Source organism: Nicotiana sylvestris, chromosome 3, assembly GCF_000393655.2.
Source record: "Nicotiana sylvestris chromosome 3, ASM39365v2, whole genome shotgun sequence".
Lineage (NCBI taxonomy): Eukaryota > Viridiplantae > Streptophyta > Magnoliopsida > Solanales > Solanaceae > Nicotiana > Nicotiana sylvestris.
Window position 1 is genome coordinate 220,982,502 of NC_091059.1, and position 7,811 is coordinate 220,990,312.

A 7,811-nucleotide genomic window follows, 5' to 3' on the forward strand; every position below is an offset into this window, starting at 1 on the left:
CTTCCTTTCTTATTTTGAAGCAGTTCTTTCACAAATTCCAATTAAAAAAAATGTGTTAGTTCATTTACTTATTCATGATCTGACCGAACTACGCGGGTTTGATTCTCACCGGATGTGAGATACGTAGGCAACCCTCATCGGGTCCAACCCCACCTTCTCAAAAAAAGAAGGAATGTTTTTCGTTAATTCGTTTGTTTGTTATAAATGAAAATAATAGAATAATAGTCTATTTGATTGTTGTGAAAATAATAATAAAAAAAATATATATAGAAAATGGAAAAGGGTCCCCTCAAAAACAGTTTATTTGCCCGAACTACGCGGGTTTGATTCTCACCGGATGTGAGATACGTAGGCAACCCTCATCGGGTCCAACCCCACCTTTTGCTAAAAAAGCCAAAAGCAAATATAAAATAAAAAATAAAAAAAATGTGTCAAAGATTTTTAATTTTGTCGTAAATAAGTCTAGTGATGTAACTTCCCCCTTTTTACAAAAAAAATAGCAAAAACAAATATGTCAAATTTTAGGAGTCATAAATAAGCCAGGTGATTCTGCTTTGTCATAAATAGCCAAATGTTCCCGAAAGGGACGCCGGAAGGCTGACTTTGCATAAACAGCCACCTTTGGGTCATGTTTAGGATTTTGGTCCAGTTGACCCACACAGCCTTAAAAAAGTTTCGTCCCCGAGACGCTGAAGGGTCGTGTTTTGCAACACCAAGTTTTATCATAATTTGAAAAAAAAAACAAAGAGTCGACGGTCAAGTGAATACCGTTCAAAATTTGTCATAATAAGCCGAGCCAGTTTCGGCCGCGTCTTAAATCGTTCTTGCCGAAGTAGCCTTAGAGTATCTGTCAGTTGTCGAAAGGTTATTTTCGTAAAAGAACGGACAAGTTTGTAAAAGTGTCATAAAATAATCCTCCCCGGCCTCAAAATTCATGTGAAATTTGGAAGGGGCCACATTGGCAAAAATAACCATTTGGTTGCATTTGTCGAATAGAGAAAGGGAGTTAGCCTTTTGTTTTTGAGTTTATAAATCTTTTGATTAAAATAGGCGGGTTGTTTGATTTTCAAGTTGGTAGGTCATCTTTAAACCTTTGAAACCCAGTTTGTTTTAATATGAAAAGTGAAAAGAAAAATTGTTTGTTATGGTTTATCTCTTATTGGCACGAACTACGCAAGGTCTGATTCATGCGGGGTCATGATACGTAGGCAATCTCCATAAGATTCGACCACAACAAAAAAAAATGAAAAAAAAGAAATGGAAAAAGAAATGAAAAAGAAATGAAAAAAAGAATGAAAAAAGAATGAAAAAGAAAAGCGGAAAAAAAAGAAAAAAAAAAAGAGAAAAACATCGAAAAGAAAAAGAAAAAAGATGTTATCAATAATGAGGACCGACTGAGTCCATTCTAACCTTTTTTTTTTCGCAAATAAAGTTAAGGTGGTTGGTTTGTGGTAAGCCAGACAATGACACCCAGAATCCTTTACTTGCACCTCATGGTGCACACTCTGCGAGGATCAGGCCTGATGACAAAAGCATTTGAATCCTGTTGGAAACTTGTTGACGGAGATATGGAAGCTGGTAATGGTCTCGGCAGTATTGATGCAAAGCTCAGGGGCTAAGATGCCAGTTTTTGATAAAGGGGAGGACGCTCCGTTCCTTGGTTAGCAAGAGAGAAGCTTGTGGTGGCTTATTTTGTTGTCATTTCTGTTGTCCGGATTATTAAGGTTGTAATTTGGATTTTGTCATGTGTCAAACCTTCTTATCTTTCCATTTTGTCATAGCAGTTTGTTTAAATTTTGTTAGGATTTTATTCTGGTTGTTTTGTTTGTTTTATTATTCAAACCATTTCGCCGGTAGTCTAATACAAAGCCGGTCTTTTATTATTTCCAGTCATCCTTTTGTTTAGTCCTTTTACCATTTTCGTTCGATGCCGATTCTAGTGACATGACATGCGCACACAGTTTGGGCCTAATCTTTAAAGTTAATCATAAAACCCTGGAAGGGCGATCAGACCATTTAAAGAAAATAAGGACGGTTTGAGATTATTCAGAGCTCGAGTCATGTGGAACTGGGGCAAGTTAAACACAAAGAAAACCGTTAAAGAAAGATTCGCCTAAATTGGCATGAGGGTCATTCATAATAATGAGAATGAGAGTGTCGCCCAACGGTGCTTTAGAAGTGACAAATGAACAAACAGATGTTGAATATAATTGTCAAGTCCGGCACCATCGGAAGAGCTATAAATCTATGGTTTAATTGTGTTGTTTGCACTTGGCATGTGTTGAAGACTGGAATGACGAAGGCATTTTGTTCTGCTACCCAAACACTTTATCCTTCGTTAGCCCTTTGAGCCTTATTTATTTTCTTTCATACCCCTCGTTCGGAATTAGTAGCAACGAATAAAATACGCAAGGCATGGCCGGTAAGAGAAAAGAAAGAGAAGAAAACAACAAAATGGAAAAAGAAGAATGAAAGAAAGAGAAAGAAAAAGAAAAAAACGAAAAAAAGGAGAAATGAGAAAATAAAAGAGAAAAGAAAAGCAAAGTGATTCAAAAAGAAAAAAGAAAGTCAAATGGAAAAGAGGAATTGGGAACTACGTTTGACCTGATTCCTCAAAGAGGATACGTAGGCGCTTCACGGCTCGGTCATAGTTTTGAAAAATGAAAAAAAAAAACAATTAAGATATCCCCAAGCAAGAAACTGGGGCAGAGGTTGCGGTCGTTGTAAATAAATCTGGTTCCGAAAGTTGTAATTAATAACCCAGAATCGATGCACTTTTGAGCCTTTAATACCCTTTCTTTCTAGCCCTATCCAAAACCCACATTACGGTCCAAAGAAAGACCTTCCGATCAGTCTTCAAAAGATGTCAAGTCAGACTAATGAAGAGTCTTGCCGGCGAGCATAACATTCTGTTCCACAGCAAAAGGGACTCTAATCTCCAGCAGAAAGAGGCATACCGGCGACACTCCAAATCCCCAGCTGGAAAGTGATACAAATGAGAGAGTCTTATCGGTGAAAACCTTCACAGACACCATAAGGCGATGAAAGCTGAGAGAAGAACCCAAAAATGAGAGAGACTTGATAGTGAAAACCCTTCGGGCACTACAAGTCGAATAAGATTGAGAGTCAGAGGGGGAATCACCAATTGAAGATCTTAAAAGATGATTGATGGTAAAGGATAGGCCACATACGCATGTCATGGCCATTAGAGTCGGTGTCTGCATTTGATAGGGTTTTTATTTATAGTTTCTTTTGTAAAAAAGTCATCGTTTCCTTTGTCTTTTATTTTGTTTCTGTTACCTTTCTCCTTTCATAAAAAATTTTCCCCAATAGAGTCTGTCCGGTCAGAACAAGTATGAAATGACTTCAAAATAGGCCATCAGCTTTCCAAAATGAGGTCTGACTAGTACATCCAAGTGGTATAGTCAGCAGGGAACAAACGCGAGGCCAGTGTCAAAAAGATATCCCCAGCAAAAGGGAATTGACAGAAGGATTGACAAGTGTTAGGAGGGATACCGTTGCCTTTATCAAAAGTTATAAACCTCAAGGCCAAGGCCCATGAACGAAGCAAGGAAAGGAGAGCATGATTTGGCGAAATCCATACTAGACTAAAAGGTCGGGGAAAATGCCAGTTTCCAAGCTATGCCACAAAAGAAGAGGGATATCCCCCAGCAGGAAGGGATTATCCCCAGCACATAATATCATCCCCAAAAAGTTGTGCAACGCAAAGCAAGGAAGGAAAAAAGGAAAAGCCATCCCGTTGGGAGTATCACAACCAACCACCATGTTTTAAACTAACAATTTTGTTTGATTTGAAACAGGTAAGGGAAATGGCATTGAGGCAGAAACGCATGCCACGAGGGATATTATCAAACTGGGGCAGAAAATTTTCCTTCCATTTAGAAAATTTTCTGGAAGTCAGGTACCCCCAGCTGATAACATTTTACCCCCAACAGGTAAGTAAATAATTCCTCAACAGTGTTATCCCTAGCAGTTGCGAGGGGTCCAACACAAGGTTGGAAAGTCGTTATCCTCAGCGGTTAGACTTCAAAGGAGGAAGCTAATAATAATAATAATAATAATAAATAAATAATAATAAAAAAAAAGAATAATAATAAAAAGTGGGGAAGGTAGAAAAGGAAAATTCATCCCAATCCCCAGCAAGTATTCGAGGTAAGACATTTTCAAGTCTTAAAGATATTTTGGGTTCATCCGCCCTCAAATAGGATATGTCGGGTTCATCCGCCCTCAAATAGGATATGTTGGGTTCATCCGCCCTCAAATAGGATATGTCGGGTTCATCCGCCCTCAAATAGGATATGTTGGGTTCATCCGCCCTCAAATAGGATATGTCGGGTTCATCCGCCCTCAAATAGGATCTGTCGGGTTCATCCGCCCTCAAATAGGATATGTCGGGTTCATCCGCCCTCAAATAGGATCTGTCGGGTTCATCCGCCCTCAAATAGGATCTGTCGGGTTCATCCGCCCTCAAATAGGATCTGTCGGGTTCATCCGCCCTCAAATAGGATCTGTCGGGTTCATCCGCCCTCAAATAGGATATGTCGGGTTCATCCGCCCTCAAATAGGATCTGTCGGGTTCATCCGCCCTCAAATAGGATATGTCGGGTTCATCCGCCCTCAAATAGGATCTTGTTTTCAAAGTTATTGTTGAAGACAGGCGCCCACCTGAATAACGAGAGGAATACATTTCTGTCTTTTCATTTTTTGTTCTAGGTCACCCACCAGTATAATGCGGGAATACATTTCTGTCTTTTCATTTCTGTTCTAGGTCACCCACCAGTATAATACGGGCATATCATTTTTCATATCTTTACAACCAGGCGCCCACCTGAATAACGAGAGGAATACATTTCTGTCTTTTCATTTTTTGTTCTGGGTCACCCACCAGTATAATGCGGGAATACATTTCTGTCTTTTCATTTCTGTTCTAGGTCACCCACCAGTATAATACGGGCATATCATTTTTCATATCTTTACAACCAGGCGCCCACCTGAATAACGAGAGGAATACATTTCTGTCTTTTCATTTTTTGTTCTGGGTCACCCACCAGTATAATGCGGGAATACATTTCTGTCTTTTCATTTCTGTTCTAGGTCACCCACCAGTATAATACGGGCATATCATTTTTCATATCTTTACAACCAGGCGCCCACCTGAATAACGAGAGGAATACATTTCTGTCTTTTCATTTTTTGTTCTGGGTCACCCACCAGTATAATGCGGGAATACATTTCTGTCTTTTCATTTCTGTTCTAGGTCACCCACCAGCATAATACGGGCATATCATTTTTCATATCTTTACAACCAGGCGCCCACCTGTATAACGAGAGGAATACTTTCAGTCTTTAAAATTCTCACCAGGCGCCCACCTGTATAATGAGTGGAATATTTTCAGTCTTTAAATTTCAAACCAGGCGCCCACCTGAATAACGAGAGGAATACTTTTATGTTTTAGTTTGGACAGGCGCCCACCTGAATAACAGAGGCATACATTCAGTCTTTTATTTCAAGTGTTGAAATTGGGAGCCCGCCCAGATAATAGAGGCATACATTCAGTATTTTTATTTTTAAGTTTTATCAGTAGGAGACGCACTTCCTAAGATAAGTTTCACCAGTAGGAGACGCACTTCCTAAGTTCAGTTTCACCAATAGGAGACGCACTTCCTAAAAATATTTCACCAGTAGGAGACGCACTTCCTAAGCAAGTTTCACCAGTAGGAGACGCACTTCCTAAGCAAGTTTTATCAGTAGGAGACGCACTTCCTAAGATAAGTTTCACCAGTAGGAGACGCACTTCCTAAGCAAGTTTCACCAGTAGGAGACGCACTTCCTAAATCCATTGTACCAGTAGGAGACGCACTTCCTAAAAAGTTTCACCAGTAGGAGACGCACTTCCTAAGTTTATTTCACCCAATAGGAGACGCACTTCCTAAGCAAGTTTCATCAATAGGAGACGCACTTCCTAAGTCAGTTTCACCATAGGAGACGCACTTCCTAAAGCAAGTTTCACCAATAGGAGACGCACTTCCTAAGCAAGTTTCATCAATAGGAGACGCACTTCCTAAGCAAGTTTTATCAGTAGGAGACGCACTTCCTAAGATAAGTTTCACCAGTAGGAGACGCACTTCCTAAGCAAGTTTCACCAGTAGGAGACGCACTTCCTAAGCAAGTTTCACCAGTAGGAGACGCACTTCCTAAGCAAGTTTTATCAGTAGGAGACGCACTTCCTAAGATAAGTTTCACCAGTAGGAGACGCACTTCCTAAGCAAGTTTTATCAGTAGGAGACGCACTTCCTAAGATAAGTTTCACCAGTAGGAGACGCACTTCCTAAGCAAGTTTCACCAGTAGGAGACGCACTTCCTAAGCAAGTTTTATCAGTAGGAGACGCACTTCCTAAGATAAGTTTCACCAGTAGGAGACGCACTTCCTAAGCAAGTTTCACCAGTAGGAGACGCACTTCCTAAGCAAGTTTCACCAGTAGGAGACGCACTTCCTAAGCAAGTTTTATCAGTAGGAGACGCACTTCCTAAGATAAGTTTCACCAGTAGGAGACGCACTTCCTAAGCAAGTTTCACCAGTAGGAGACGCACTTCCTAAGCAAGTTTTATCAGTAGGAGACGCACTTCCTAAGATAAGTTTCACCAGTAGGAGACGCACTTCCTAAGCAAGTTTCACCAGTAGGAGACGCACTTCCTAAGCAAGTTTTATCAGTAGGAGACGCACTTCCTAAGATAAGTTTCACCAGTAGGAGACGCACTTCCTAAGCAAGTTTCACCAATAGGAGACGCACTTCCTAAGTTTATTTCACCAATAGGAGACACACTTCCTAAGTTTCAGTTTCACCAATAGGAGACGCACTTCCTAAGTTTCAGTTTCACCAATAGGAGACGCACTTCCTAAGATAAGTTTCACCAATAGGAGACGCACTTCCTAAGTCAGTTTCACCAATAGGAGACGCACTTCCTAAGCAAGTTTCACCAATAGGAGACGCACTTCCTAAGCAAGTTTCACCAATAGGAGACGCACTTCCTAAGTTTATTTCACCAATAGGAGACGCACTTCCTAGGTTCAGTTTCACCAATAGGAGACGCACTTCCTAAGCAAGTTTTCCCAATAGGAGACGCACTTCCTAAGCAGGCTTCACCAGTAGGAGACGCACTTCCTAATTCGATTCATTTTAAGTTCGACCATAGGAGACACCATTCCTAGTCCAGTTTTTTGAAGTTTACCCGTAGGAGACGCACTTCCTAATCGAGATTTTATTCATAGGAGACGCACTTCCTAGTTCTAGTCACTGAAGTTTTCACCCTTAGGAGACGCACTTCCTAGTTTAGCTCATTCCGATTCAACCATAGAAGACACACTTTCTAGTTTGAGTCATTGAGGTTTTTATTTTAGCAGACACATTTGCTAGCAAGAGTTTTGGCTTTACTCATAGGAGATGCACATCCTAGCCTAGTCTTTAGTTTACTCTCCATTATTGCATCAGTAGTGTAAGTAAGTTACGATTTTGCTAACGACTCACAAACCTTCCCAGTACAAACTGGGTTAGGAAATTTTGTTTGTTTTGATTGTCAGGGACCCGCCTGTAGAACGGAGGTTGTTGCGTGTCAAAGATAGAAGAAGTCAGAAATCCGCCTGTAGAACGGGGAAACATTTTTCAAGATCAAGCAGTGACCCACCGGAAAGCAGAAGGTTACAACAAAAATCCCCAGCACTCAATCCAAGATAGAAGCAACAAGAAGCTCGCCCCAAGAATGCAAGTCAACAGTCTGGGATGATCAACAA